The sequence below is a fragment of the Ochotona curzoniae genome, unplaced genomic scaffold (assembly GCF_017591425.1).
Source record: "Ochotona curzoniae isolate NIBS_2020 unplaced genomic scaffold, NIBS_Ocur_1.0 contig_64, whole genome shotgun sequence".
NCBI classification, from domain to species: Eukaryota; Metazoa; Chordata; class Mammalia; order Lagomorpha; family Ochotonidae; genus Ochotona; species Ochotona curzoniae.
Window position 1 is genome coordinate 1,604,688 of NW_024466502.1, and position 15,650 is coordinate 1,620,337.

Genomic DNA, 15,650 nt, shown 5'->3' on the forward strand with positions numbered 1-15,650 from the left:
CCAACGCCTGTCATTGCGCAGGGCACACAGCACACCCTGCTTGCTGAACGAGTATGCGGGCTCCCCAGCAGACCTGGGTGCAGCTGAGGTCTGGGGAGCCGGGACACCCAATAGGCTCACTGAACAGGTGATGTGTTTGTTCCTGCCGACAGAAGAATTTCCATCATGACGATTTTATACATAACCAAATTTATCAAACCATGACATAGAGTTGAAAAATGAGAAACAAAACAGATCAGAAAAGAAGCTCATTAAACACATGGTCTTGAAAACCAGCATTTATATATGGAGAAAAGTCAATTTTGATTTTTATCTATAGCCTCTGCCAAAATAACAGCATTAAATAAACAAATAAGACCAAAGCCAAGTATAAGAAAACACGGGCAATACCGATGTCGGAACGGGGAAGCACTTCAGGAACTCTGCTTCCCAAATAAGCAGGTCAGTGTCACGCATGGAAGCCCTAAGTCATGTGGATCCCAGATGTCTGTCACTCTTCAGACAGAAGCTCAGCTGGTGCAGCTCTGCTGCCTGGAGAGGCGGAGTGGGCCCCTGCGGACTCCTACACTGGAGGAACCACTGGAACGTGTTCAGGAGATGGTAGCAGAGGGGTCGTCCACCTGCATGGCAACTGTGAGCTCAGCAAGTCAGTGGTGTGGGCAGGACTGCAGAGAACACAGGCCAGGCGGGGAAAGAGGCGGAGAAGGACGGGACGGTGCTGCAGGGACAGGCCAAGCCTGCAAGTGTTTAAGGACCTGAAGGAGAGTGGACAAACTAAAGCCAAGTGGTGGCAACTTTGCGGGTTCTTTGAGAGAAGCGCATGGTGTCATGAGAGCATCTTACACTAACTTTGTGCACAACGTCTGTATCAAGATCCTGATCTCATAATTCTTAGGTCATAACTGAATTTCAGGAATGGGACCTGCCGCAGATAGAACGATGTCCCACAAGTACAGGGAGCAGGCTCGTAACAGGGGCCCCTGCCTGGTGCCGTGCTTAGCCACCGGCAGGTGGCATGAGGCAGTGACAGATGGCAACGCTGGACCTTTTCTCATCTCATTCAGGGTGCCCACCAAGGGGAGAGTTGTCTTCTGGAGAATTTAGCTTGGAAATAAACTTTCACTTGTCTATAATTTACCACACTTGTAAATCCTTCTGTTAGGGTTTAATCCCTTTATGTTTTTTTTTTAAGCTCTTTTTTATTTATTTTTAATTGAAAGGCAGATTTATAGAGAGAAGGATACAGACAGGTTTTCCATCTGCTGCTTCACTCCCCACATGACTGCAATGGCTGGAGCTGAGCTGACCTGAAGCCAGGAACAGGAGCCTCCTTCAGGTCTTCCATGTGAGAGCAGGGTCCCAAGCTCTGGGCCCTCCTACACTGCCTTCCCAGGGCACAAGCAGGGAGTCAGCCGGAAAGTGGAGCAGGCATCACATGAACCGGCGCCCGTATGGATACCGGCAGCAGGGGGCGCATGGTAACTTTGTAAAGTTTTAAGTAACTTTTTCCAAAGATGTGTTTGACACTGCTATCCATTGACGGAGCATAGAAACACATCCAGTGGTATTTAAGGGCTATGTGTAAAAGAGGTCTGTGGTCTTCCTAGCTACAAAAACAAAGAAACAAACCACGAAAGGGCTCAAGTAAGAAGTGCAAAGACCTGGTATCCCTTTCTGGCAAGCTCACAAGCTCCATCTCCTGAAACTTCCTCTGCTTTCCAGTCCCCGCAAGGGATAATGTAAAAAAAACCAAAGTCCACAGCTATTTATCTATTGTCATAGTGAGCGTGTGAGAAAGTTGCAGAAACCCCCAGAAGTTGAAAGGAAACAGGGACAGGCCTGTTTTGGCAAGAGGTGACCACTCCCTGGGGACAGTGTTGTCAGACCTTGTCTGTGGGACTTCACAGCCCGTGAAAGACTCTGGAGTGGGCTCTGGGAGGGCTGGTGAGGGCGAGGTGCAGGCGGGGAGCAGACTGCCCGCCTGGCAGAGTGATGCTAAGTACCCACGGCAAGTCAGAGTTCTTCCAGAAACTACATCCCAGTAAGGATCCAGAAGTGCCCTAAGATAACCTTAGTGGTGCTGACGAAAACAATGTAGCAAATGTTTGTATCCATTCAGCCTAAAAACATCAGCATGTTGGGATGGAGGAGAACTTCTTAAGATGAGAAAAACAAAAGTAACAAACCTGTGCTTGAAACACCAAGTCCTCCACTTCCAAAGCAGCACCCAGCTTGCTCCGTCCAAGTCAGCATAAGAAACGTGAGTAGGGATGAGAAAGAAAGGCAGAAAAACACCCTTAGGCATGGGCTATAAGACGCCCCCAAATATCTATCAATCATTAGAATCGGTCTTTTAAATTACTGGGTCATTTTTACTTGTATACACACGTGGCAAAGGGAAAGTGTCATTTTCATAAGGACACTGCTGTACAAGAGGAACAAATATATAAGAAGCTTAACATACTACATTTAGCGTTTCCATGAAGCCTTTACAGAAAGACATTTTACAATCTGCTGGACTGAGAGATGAGCTGCGTGCATGGTGTCAGAACTCGGAATTTCAAGGCGTCCGTCCTGCCTAAACACATCTGAATGCTAAGCAGGTGACTCCGTGGACTTGTCCAGATGATTCTAAGACTCGCTGTAAGGGGACAGACGGGGTTATAAGTATCCAGAGCGCTCTCAAAGAGGCAGGGGAAGTGGTCACTTTGCGGTGAGCTCTGACATGAAGTCAGTCGTTAAGCACATAGCACAGGCACAGAATGAGCCAGCAGCACGCATGTTAACAAGTCCATATTGCGAGGCTAGCATTGGGCACGAGTGCGGAGCTGCTGCTTGGGGTGCCCACATCTCAGATGGGCGTGCCTGGGTGTGAGTCTTACTCCTGCTTTCAAGCCCAAGTTCCTGCTAACCGAGACCCTCGGGGGCAGCAGAGGAGGACCCGGGCACTTGGGCACCTGCCACCAGCCTGGAGCAGGCTGGCCATCGCGGGCCTTTAGGGAACCAAGCAGCAGAGTCGAAAACTCCGTCTCAGTCTGTGTGTTTCTGTGTCACACACACAATAAATTCTGAAAGGGAAATGGCCCACATAGATGTGAACATGCGCTGCTCAGAGACGTACTAGTTCAGACCAGCGAGAAAAAGCCAAATATTCTAAGCAAGCTTTATAAATCACAAGAGATAAGATTTACTCGTTATCAAGTGCCATACACAAGCATGTAATGCAAGTGAAAAAAAAATTTCAAGGAAAACGAAAACACAAAACCCAGAAGGAAAATTGGATAGATTTTAACTTAGTTAAAATGTAGACTTGTTGCTTATTCGAAAACCACCTTAGAGAAAACAAAGAGACAAAGTAACATATTAAGAAAGAATATTTTGATAAAGGATCCGTCCACAGCTATATAAACAGTGCCGACCACTTTCAGGGGAAAACTTAGGCTGGAATTTTCCATCTGTCCATTTGCTGAAGGGAAACAGTGCATAAGTGTTAAAAAGTACGCAGTCATTCTAAAATTCAAGCAAGAGATGCCGAGTTAAAAATGCACCCACTGTAAATCACCCACAGTTGCCAGAGGGCGGAGCAAACCTGCTGTACACCGATCCCAGCTGAAATGGGTGCACGGCACACACGCGGATCAAACACGAAGCTCCGTGTGGAGTGGTCAGGAAAGGGGCAGGCAGGGGCACCAGGACCGCTGCCAATGCCTGCCGGGGTGCTCAAGGATCCTCTGGGGAGCGGAGGGACTGTGCCAGAAGATGCACTAAAACACTGTGGTGAGCCTGTGTGCCGTGTGTCTCCTATCTCAACGACAACTTCCTACTGTGCAGAAAAAAGAAAGCAGTGGGCAGAGAATATGACACACATGGCGTGGTTGTGTTTGCATCCACCTTGAGGGTCAGTGCACACAGGGACATTTACACACCTACATGAGGGTCAGTGCACACGGGGACACTGACACACCTACCTGAGGGTCAGTGCACACGGGGGACACTGACACACCTACCTGAGGGTCAGTGCACACGGGGACACTGACACACCTACCTGAGGGTCAGTGCACACGGGGACCCTGACACACCTACCTGAGGGTCAGTGCACACGGGGACACTGACACACCTACCTGAGGGTCAGTGCACACGGGGACCCTGACACACCTACCTGAGGGTCAGTGCACACGGGGACATTCACACACCTACCTGAGGGTCAGTGCACACGGGGACCCTGACACACCTACCTGAGGGTCAGTGCACACGGGGGATGTTTACACACCTACCTGAGGGTCAGTGCACACGGGGACACTGACACACCTACCTGAGGGTCAGTGCACATGGGGACATTCACACACCTACCTGAGGGTCAGTGCACACGGGGACATTCACACACCTACCTGAGGGTCAGTGCACACGGGGACATTCACACACCTACCTGAGGGTCAGTGCACACGGGGACATTCACACACCTACCTGAGGGTCAGTGCACACGGGGGATGTTTACACACCTACCTGAGGGTCAGTGCACACGGGGACACTGACACACCTACCTGAGGGTCAGTGCACACGGGGACACTGACACACCTACCTGAGGGTCAGTGCACACGGGGACATTCACACACCTACCTGAGGGTCAGTGCACACGGGGACATTCACACACCTACCTGAGGGTCAGTGCACACGGGGACACTGACACACCTACCTGAGGGTCAGTGCACACGGGGACACTGACACACCTACCTGAGGGTCAGTGCACACGGGGACCCTGACACACCTACCTGAGGGTCAGTGCACACGGGGACATTCACACACCTACCTGAGGGTCAGTGCACACGGGGACATTCACACACCTACCTGAGGGTCAGTGCACACGGGGGATGTTTACACACCTACCTGAGGGTCAGTGCACACGGGGACCCTGACACACCTACCTGAGGGTCAGTGCACACGGGGACACTGACACACCTACCTGAGGGTCAGTGCACACGGGGACATTCACACACCTACCTGAGGGTCAGTGCACACAGGGACATTCACACACCTACCTAAGGGTCAGTGCACACGGGGACACTGACACACCTACCTGAGGGTCAGTGCACACGGGGACCCTGACACACCTACCTGAGGGTCAGTGCACACGGGGACACTGACACACCTACCTGAGGGTCAGTGCACACGGGGACATTCACACACCTACCTGAGGGTCAGTGCACACGGGGGATGTTTACACACCTACCTGAGGGTCAGTGCACACGGGGACACTGACACACCTACCTGAGGGTCAGTGCACACGGGGGATGTTTACACACCTACCTGAGGGTCAGTGCACACGGGGACATTCACACACCTACCTGAGGGTCAGTGCACATGGGGACACTGACACACCTACCTGAGGGTCAGTGCACACGGGGACCCTGACACACCTACCTGAGGGTCAGTGCACACGGGGACATTCACACACCTACCTGAGGGTCAGTGCACACGGGGACCCTGACACACCTACCTGAGGGTCAGTGCACACGGGGGATGTTTACACACCTACCTGAGGGTCAGTGCACACGGGGACACTGACACACCTACCTGAGGGTCAGTGCACATGGGGACATTCACACACCTACCTGAGGGTCAGTGCACACGGGGACATTCACACACCTACCTGAGGGTCAGTGCACACGGGGACATTCACACACCTACCTGAGGGTCAGTGCACACGGGGACATTCACACACCTACCTGAGGGTCAGTGCACACGGGGGATGTTTACACACCTACCTGAGGGTCAGTGCACACGGGGACACTGACACACCTACCTGAGGGTCAGTGCACACGGGGACACTGACACACCTACCTGAGGGTCAGTGCACACGGGGACATTCACACACCTACCTGAGGGTCAGTGCACACGGGGACATTCACACACCTACCTGAGGGTCAGTGCACACGGGGACACTGACACACCTACCTGAGGGTCAGTGCACACGGGGACACTGACACACCTACCTGAGGGTCAGTGCACACGGGGACCCTGACACACCTACCTGAGGGTCAGTGCACACGGGGACATTCACACACCTACCTGAGGGTCAGTGCACACGGGGACATTCACACACCTACCTGAGGGTCAGTGCACACGGGGGATGTTTACACACCTACCTGAGGGTCAGTGCACACGGGGACCCTGACACACCTACCTGAGGGTCAGTGCACACGGGGACACTGACACACCTACCTGAGGGTCAGTGCACACGGGGACATTCACACACCTACCTGAGGGTCAGTGCACACAGGGACATTCACACACCTACCTAAGGGTCAGTGCACACGGGGACACTGACACACCTACCTGAGGGTCAGTGCACACGGGGACCCTGACACACCTACCTGAGGGTCAGTGCACACGGGGACACTGACACACCTACCTGAGGGTCAGTGCACACGGGGACATTCACACACCTACCTGAGGGTCAGTGCACACGGGGGATGTTTACACACCTACCTGAGGGTCAGTGCACACGGGGACACTGACACACCTACCTGAGGGTCAGTGCACACGGGGGATGTTTACACACCTACCTGAGGGTCAGTGCACACGGGGACATTCACACACCTACCGTGCCAGGGGCATGCACCTACCGAGTGCACACGGGGACCCTGACACACCTACCTGAGGGTCAGTGCACACGGGGACATTCACACACCTACCTGAGGGTCAGTGCACACGGGGACATTCACACACCTACCTGAGGGTCAGTGCACACGGGGGATGTTTACACACCTACCTGAGGGTCAGTGCACACGGGGACACTGACACACCTACCTGAGGGTCAGTGCACACGGGGACATTCACACACCTACCTGAGGGTCAGTGCACACGGGGACATTCACATGTCTATGGGATAAAGCCACAATCATGGAAAACAGACACGGGTTTTGGGGTGATGGTTAGGCCAGTCCAGAAGGGCCCCAAAACATGGGTGTTGGTCTCCTCATTAACCTTGAAGTTGATGTTTTGATTTCAAATTATGCTAGTCTATGTATAATTAAATGTCCTTTGTGTGTGTGCATGAAGTTAACAAAGTGCAAAAGTAAGATTAATAAAAGATCAAAAAACAATTCCATCAAATAATTTGAGCTAAAAGTTGAAAGAGAAGTTAACAGACTCTGCCTCTGCACTAACATGTTAAAAAAAAAAAAAAAAAAGAAAGAAAGAAAGTGGCCAGTATCTGATCTGGCTCACTACTCGACCAGCAAAGAACTCGGTGGGCCTGGCACAGTAGCATAGTCCTAAATCCTCATCTTGCATGTGCCGATTTCACATGGGCACCGGTTCCACTTCCTATCTAGCTCCCTACTTGTAGTCTAGGTAAGCAGTGGAGGATGGCTCAAGGCCTTGGGACCCTGCACCCACGTGGGAGACCCGGAAACAAGTCCCGGCTCCTCCTGGCTTTGGATCAGCTCAGCTCCGGCCGTTGTGGCCACTTGAGGAATGAATCATTGCATGGAAGATCTTTCTCTCTGTCTCCCCTCCTCTCTGTATATCTGACTCTACAATAAAATAAATAAATAAATAAATCTTTTTAAAATGAACTCAGAAAAGCTAGGGTGAGTGTATCTTTGCGAGTAGTAGACAGTGAGGGGGAGAGTTGAGAAAGTGAAGTTTGAGACGTTTGCGTGGAAAACTCAGGGTTTGGGAACGGCCTGGGCCTGGGAGGGAAGGCTGCGGCAGGAGCGACCTGAGAGCTTGTACTGGGAGGGAAGGCTGCAGCAGGAGCGACCTGAGAGCTTGTACTGGGAGGGAAGGCTGCAGCAGGAGCGACCTGAGGGAAGGCTGCAGCAGGAGCGGCCTGAGAGCTTGTACCTTGCAGAACTGGATGGAAATCCACATTGGGTGGTTGTGTCCGGGCGTGTTCCCCAGGCTCGGGTAATGGGATGGGGGAGAGTGCAGGGAGTGGCACCCTGCATTCTCTCCCCTTACTTCCCCCAAGACCCAGAAGTGGGAAGAAGAAATAGAAAGTTTGGAAACAGTGATGACACCCATTTTTCCCTAACCAAGATCCTCCCCACCCTGCTCAACTATGTAAACTTTGCCTAAAATAATAATAATAATAAAATCTCAAAATGTCAACCTGGATGGATGTGTGGCGACCACTTACCAGGGAGCAGCCCAAATCAGATATTGTTCAGCACTGTTCACGCTTCAGCTGCAGCTAGCACACGCCTACGCTGAGACGGTGCTGAAAGCACTCAGTGAGTGGCCGTGCACTCAGGGGTTGGCGACATTTTCCATCTTAAAAGCCGGTGACATTGTGCGTTCCTGATATCATTTCCTTTCCGCACAGAAAGAGACACACCTATGAAGACGGCCCTGACTTTCTCCCTCAAGTGCAGACAACGCCTGGCCTTGCCGTTCGCTTCTCTGTAATCTCACGGCATCCTGCCCTCCACAAGGATGACGTTCGTCAGTTCCCCTCCCTGTGTGTGAGAGCCGGGTGCTCAGTGGCAGCCTGCAGGTGCCAGGCTTGTGCTGCACGACAGTGTGGAGGCCCCACCGGGAGACCAGGGGTCCTGGGTGCTCCCGGAAGAAAGGAGTCTTGTCGGGCTGCTGGCCGGGCTGCCCAGAGATGGCTGGCACACACACTGCTGACGCGAGCCCACCGGCTCCCTCTCGCACAGGAACCGCCACCTCCTGCCCCGCAGCTGAGTGGAGGCTTGCTGATTCACAGAAGTCACTGGGGAAAAAAATCTGGTGGGATTCTAGGCACCACACGGCTTTACGTGGCTTTCCTTTCTTCCTGAATCAGGCTAGGTCAGTGTCATAAACATGCAATCAGGACCTTGTCTCTTTCTTTCTCTCCTCCTCTTTGCTCTTTTCTGAAACCATCTCAGTGTCCTTAGCAGTGAAGACTGCTGCTGTTGGTCTGTTTATGACCCTATGGTGGTCGAGTTTAGTTGCAACTAACCTGTCTTCCGGACAGGTGAAACGCCCTCACCCCAGGGGTCTTTGTCTGTGTTTCTCTGTGTGTTTTAGGGAGAGTTCACACAGCACAGATCTTAAAGCATACCATACAGTGACACATAGGAGTTCCTGACAGTACATTTTTGATACGTTCATATTAACTATTGCTGAATAAATAAGATTGCATGGAACTTTTAAAATGATTTATTATATATTCTTATTTGAAAGGCAGAGTCACAGGGAGAGGAGAGAGAGATCTTCCATCTACCGATTCACTCCCTAAATGCCTGATTGGGCCAGGCACAAGTCAGGAGCCAGGAAGTTGGTAGGAATGGGGCAAGGCACCCAAGTACTTGAGCCATCACCTACTGCTTTCCGGGGTACACACTGGCGGAAAGCAGGGTGGGAAGCAGAGCAACCAGAATTCAGCGGGGCACCCCAATATGCCATGTAGGTGTTCAAAGCAGAACTTTAAGCACTGTGCCAAACACCTGCCCTGAGGCTCAAATTAATGTGGATGTCCCTGTGTCACTAAAGACGAGCTGGGGAGCCTGGGATTTAGACGACATTTCAAGGCCAGAGGGATCCAAGCCTTTCTCTGTTCCAGACAAGGATGCAGTGAGCACGTGCAGAAGTAACTCCTGGCAGGTGACCTGCAGGTGGGGGAAGGTGGATGTTCCTTGTCCAGACAGAGATGGACCACCCACCCCGCGATCCACTTCTTCACCTTGGCCAGTCGGACAAGTGAGCGATGTCCTGCCCTGTGGCTTTACCTTGCGTTTAACCATTCACGTCCAGAAAGTATCAACAGGAATCAGACGCTCAAGCACGCTTCCCGTTGATTCGCATGGTGGAACTGCGCTCAGATCACGCCCGGTCAGAACGCGTTTCCTTGTCCTGCAGCGGGGCTGAAGCGAGCAGTTAGGGATCCTCTGTGAGCCTGGCTGGCGTTTCTCTTGGCCTCATATTTGTGCGTCATGAGTGCTTGTTGTTGTTGTTTTGTTTTTTATTACTTTGTACCTCTCCAGCCCAGGTTTCCATTTTAGAAAGTCAAATGTATTCATTTTTTTTCTTTTTGTGTAATCCTTACGGTTTCCTGTTTTGATATTTCATTATTTGACTTATCCAGTGGAGGCAAGCTAGACTCCAGCTGTACTGGGTTTTCAAGCACCATTTTCTGACTACACCAATTCTAGTTACTGAATAATGTGTTTCACTCCTCACAGAAAGAGGCTGCCCCTTCCACAGCCCTCCTCCCACCCCATCCCTGGGTTTCTGTGCTTGGCATTGCTGGTTGGTTCCTATGGCTGTTGGCCTCAGTTCCCCCTCCTCCAGGCAGTCCAGAGACACTGCACAGGTCCAAGAGCTTCTCCCACTTCCCCTGCAAGTGTTCGAGTCAGCTGGTCACTGTGAACAGGGTGCCCGTGACTCCCAGCACACAGCAGTGTCACCTGCCTCCCATCCTCCCCAAGCACCACACAGGGTGGGCGTCTAGGCTTTCTCTGGCAAGCCCAGGTCTTCTGGGTTGGGAACCGGTAAGGCATGGAGAGACTTCAGCTCATGGAGGGTACCTGTGGGTGCCTCCTGAAAAATGCCTGCATGAAGACCGGCCAGGATTCCAGGCCTCCAGCCCAAGAGACGGAGTGGCAGTGGCTCAAGGAGGCCCCCTTCTCCCCTAGGATGAAACATGGGACCCAAAATGGTGACCAGCAGTAGGAGATGCTTGAGACACATGGGTAAACATGATAGGACCAACTGGGAACTGTTTTCCTCCTTGCTAAGCAGGTTGTTCTTATGCTACAGACGTGGAAGACCCAGCAGGCTCAATGTAACCTTCAGAAAACTCAGTCTAAATGCAAAGTAGAGTTTACTAATGTTGGACTAATTAACATGAGTTTTTATGAGCTAAAATTTAGAGATGAAACTCACTGGCTTTGTTTCTGTGAAAGGAGGGCAGCTGGCACCTTGGAAAGGGAGCTTGCCTTATCTGGAAAGTGTGCACTGGGTTAAGACCATCAAATTTAAGGCTCAGACCCTGTGGTAACTCAGAACACCCAGGGGGAACCAGAGCCTGGGGAAGGGGATCAAAAAATGCTTCTCCATCTGTACTGCGAATAAGTTGTAATGAGAAGTTAAAAATGTTCACTGAAAATTAAATAAAACAAAATATAGCATTTTATGCTCAGTAAAAAAAAAATGCTTCTCCTAGGAAAGGGGCTTGAACTTGCAAACACCATTTAGAATCAGAAAGACAACTTTAAGAACTCAGAACAAACAAGAGGGAAAAAACCAGCATCAAAATAATAGTATGGCAAGGAGCAAATCAGTGTAGTCTAGCTGAGGAATGTGGGAACGTGGGGAGAGCTCGGGGACTGGGTGACGCTGGCTGCGGACACTCACAGGACACTGACTCCGACAGGTGCCAAGCTAGAGGGCTGGATCCCTTTTAAGTCCATCTCAACGGCAGCCACTCACACTTAGCACCGACACATTAGATGGAGAGTGGGCTTCACGCAGCCTTTCACGTGGTCTCAGCTGACTGTTTTCCTTCTAAGCCACAAGCCAGTGCTCATCCTGCCCATGTAACCACGTGAGGGCTCAGTTCTCGCTTCCTGATGGCGTCCTTAGAATTCTGAGTCTGCACCTTCATGGACTGTTCCCAGGCTGGGGCGATGCCTCATGAAGACACAGCATTATTAAGAAGACATCCCAACAGCAACATCCGCAACAAAGTACTCAGAAAAGTTAAGCAAAATGCCAGGTGCTGGCTTTCATACCATGGCAACGGCTGCTTTCTAATTATGTGAGACAACTTCGTAGCAAAGGGTACGAGAAAAAAATAATTCCCAAACTGTTAAGAAAAAGAGTGCCCTATGATTTTGGATAGAAATCTAATGGGAAAAAAGAGATCTGTGTTCTGCCTAATTGCTAAAGTATAAGGCTACGCACATATGGAGCACAGCTAGCAACTAACCTGCCAATTGTTGTATTTTTAATTGAGGAAGATAAAAACGGTCGTCTGTTAGTTTCCTTTTTAGATTGTACTCAGACGTGCAGGTGCCACTCGGAAATGGCATTATTTTTTGGTGTGAAAATGTTTTAAATTTCACTAAAATCAAAACAGAACAAGACCAAATCTCAGAATATAGATGTATTTTGTTTTCTGTTTTTTTAACAGCAGTGCAAATGGAGCTTTTTTTATTTTACACTACCCAAAAAATTTTTCTTTTACAACATAAAATATAAATTGAAGGTGACTAACTTTTCTCTTTTAGCCAAACGTTATTCCAATGTCTGTAGCATTCAGAGCCTGCCGATACTGCGGCACCCGGAGCGCTTCTTGCAATGTGTTTATCTGGACTGCAGTCAGCCCTGTGCACAGTCAGTGGGAAATCATGAACCGGTGCCTCCCAAGCTCTCACCTTTTTTGTTGTCTCATCAGTCTCAGTGCCGCATGCTCCCCGAAGTAGCTGCAGTTCCGCGAATGCTTGCCTTGAGCGTCACCCGCAAGGCACTGTGCACGGGAATCAGCCTTCCTTCTCAGATGTGCAAGAGTAGAGGTCAGAGGCTGCAGCATGGCTCCCAGCTGCGCCTGCCCCCTCTGCCACACCCGCCCGACAGGAGAAGGACACACCCTGCAGGTGTCCCACGTCACAGCCATAGACAAAGGGACCTCAAGGACAGATCTGATCACACACTCCGAGTCCTCGGGTGGAATGGCACTGGACTAGTCCTCATTCATGAGCTGGACTCTCTCACCTTCTGCCTTGAAGACTGAGACCAACCAATGAAGAGGTGGCTGGCACGGTTCGAGGGAACCCGCCAGAAAGAACATACAAGTTCAAACGGGTTTGCTCAAACACAAGCAGTCCATTCGGCATTTCCCATCATTTGTTGCAGTGCTTTTTGCTTTGTTTTGCTTTGTTTTAGAAGTGTTTCTGCTATTCAAATGTTGTTCCTCTCTGTCTTTTGAGATGCTTTTGGTCATTCTGGGAAGACTTGGAGACCTGCAGTGTCGACTTGAGTTAGACATGGGGGGTGGGGGATGCCATGGACGCTGGGCCTGACAAGCAACTCTGCACTGTAACTCGTTTGTGCCCTTGACTTCTGCTTCTTTGTCAGCTAGAGGGCTTTCTGAAATCTGAATGGGCATCGATACATTTTTTACCTTAGAGCTGCACAGGAATACAATATATTAGAAATTGTAAATTTCAAAAAGTGTATTGACTGCCTTAGTCCTTCCACACCTGTCGTAGGATTTTGCTCTTAATCGCCCCCTATCAGTACTGTATCGCCAGTCCTTTCCAGCAACTTCTACAGGGCTCAGCGAAAGCCAGTTTCCATGAGGCAGTAAACAACTGTCTCGCAGCCTCAAGGAAGCAGTGTGAGCCGCCTTGGGAAGAAGCCACCAGCTGGTGGCAGCATTTACAAGAGCGGGTCCCATTTCCTCTGCTATCTTGAGCTTCAGTTTCAAAACAACGCCAGGCAGCCAGCAGTCTGCAGAGGCCAGCGCAGACGCAGCGCGTGGAGGACTGAGCGCTTGGGAGTGGGCGCTGGGGCAGCTCTGCCCATGGCCGCCCAGCAGCTCCCAGCAGCAGGCAGGGGCGTCCTCGGGTCAGCAGCACGCCGAGGCGCCGACACAGCCTGATCTTTCCTCCTCTCAGCCATCCCCTTGGCGCAGCCCCCGCCGCCCCAGGAAATATAGCTGTGTCATTTGAGAGACATTTTTATGCCAACCGCTTGTGATGTACCAATTGAAAAGCAGTCTTGCTCTGCTCTGGCAGGGAAAATAAAATTAAAAGCTGCGTTTTACCCTGAGAGCGAGCAACACCCAGGGCATGAACCCCAGTCAGGCAGCACATGAGTTAGGAAAGCTTGCTGTCTCCCACAGCTAGGCTCACTGCACGGCATACCCAGCCAGGTGTGACGCGCATTCGAAGCGTACAAAGTCCTGGGGAAATTTTAAGTGTTGTTTTTACATCTAGAAATACACTCTTAGGATTCAAAGACGAATGAATCCTGGTGAGGGCTGCGCTAGTGTCGCGTCCCTGACTGCAGTTCGTAATTGAGCACTGACTATGTCTCTTCAACACAATCACATTTCCTAGGATACGTTTCATAACCGCACCTTCTATATAAATGTTTTCCCAAAACACTGTGATTTGACTTCTTGTGCTTTTTGGGTTTCTTATTTTAAAAGGGGTTAAACAGTTTGTTCTACCACATGTGCATATTAAATATTCATTTATCTTAGAAAAGCAGGCTTGCACAAATAGGCATTTAGAAGAGACTATTTAATCAACATCTTTAATGGTCAGAATAAACACTAAAGTAAAAAGTCTTTACAATTTCCAAGGAGGTGCTGCGATGGCGGTCAAATCTTAATTCTTCAGAGAGCTTGAATTGCACGCAGACAGCGGCCGCATTCGGCCACGTGAATCATTGTATCGCACATACAAGGTCGACAAGTTACAGAACTGCTGTGAAATTTCAGTTGACGCACATCAGCCAAGAAGATCTGTGCAGAAACCCTGGCTGGGGAAGCACTAGGCATTCCACAAAGAATCCTGGTGTTCGCCGAAGAAACGGAAATGAGCACGTGAGCCACCCACAGCACCGTGGCGAGCACGAGGTGGCGGCGGTGCCCGCTCCTCGGGGCTAGCTACAACCTCTGATACCAACCGGGGCTAGCACACCTGGCTCCTTAGACACACTTTGCATGGAAGCAACAGCCTCGTGCATAACAGTCTGCTAAGTCAGTTTTTGGGTGGAGTTCACCTGGCCACAAAACGGTGCGGATTTCTGCAAGGTTGGGAGTGAGCTCAGCGGGCTTGCGAGCCTGAGTCACCGTGACTGATACACGCTTGCTGAACTCAGTCTAAGGGGCTGACTCTCAGTGGCACCATGCCTGTCCGGGATCTGTCACCTACCACTCCATTCTACATTTTTATAAGATTCGTCACTTTAAGAAAGTAAGGAAAATTACTCCAGAAAGAACTTACTGTGTTCCTAAGAGGATCGTGATGGCGTATGCTTATCTGTACACACACACACAGTCTTTGTGGAAAGACATGGTCATTTTATTATCTGTAAAGGGGGAAAAGCCATCCTGGCTGTCCACTGATGGCCATGGGCCACCCTCAGCACGCACAGTGAGGCGGCAGCCAACTTCTGCTGGAAAAGCAGGGGACAGCAGCTGGCAAGCCACGAGGCACAGCACACACTTGACATCAATAAGCTTTCTCACCGTGGGCTGAGGAGAGGCGGTGGGTTTGGGATGACAGTGGGGTCTCCTGTGGGTGTGCCGGCCCCGCTCCCCGCTAGAGCTGGCAGCTCTGAGAAGCTATACCTCTAGGCTTGGGTGCAGAGGATCCAGGCGTGGACAGAGCTTAGGACAGCGGTGCCTGTCACTCCCGGAAGATGGCTCTGGTCTGGGGGTCCATCCGTGCATCCCTTGGAAACCGATGCCTGACGTGTTCACTTTAGAATGGCCCGAAACCAAATAAACAAAGGCAATAAATAAATAACCCAAAATGACCCCGTTAGCATCCCGGGGTAGACAGCATGGAAATAAACATCTAATCACCCATGGAAACCCCAAAGTATTATCTAAAAATCTCAAAGGATCCAGAAGAAAAGAACGAAACAATCCCGAAAGATTCATGAGACTACGCGAAAAAGGGGGTCCCTAACATCCCAGGCTC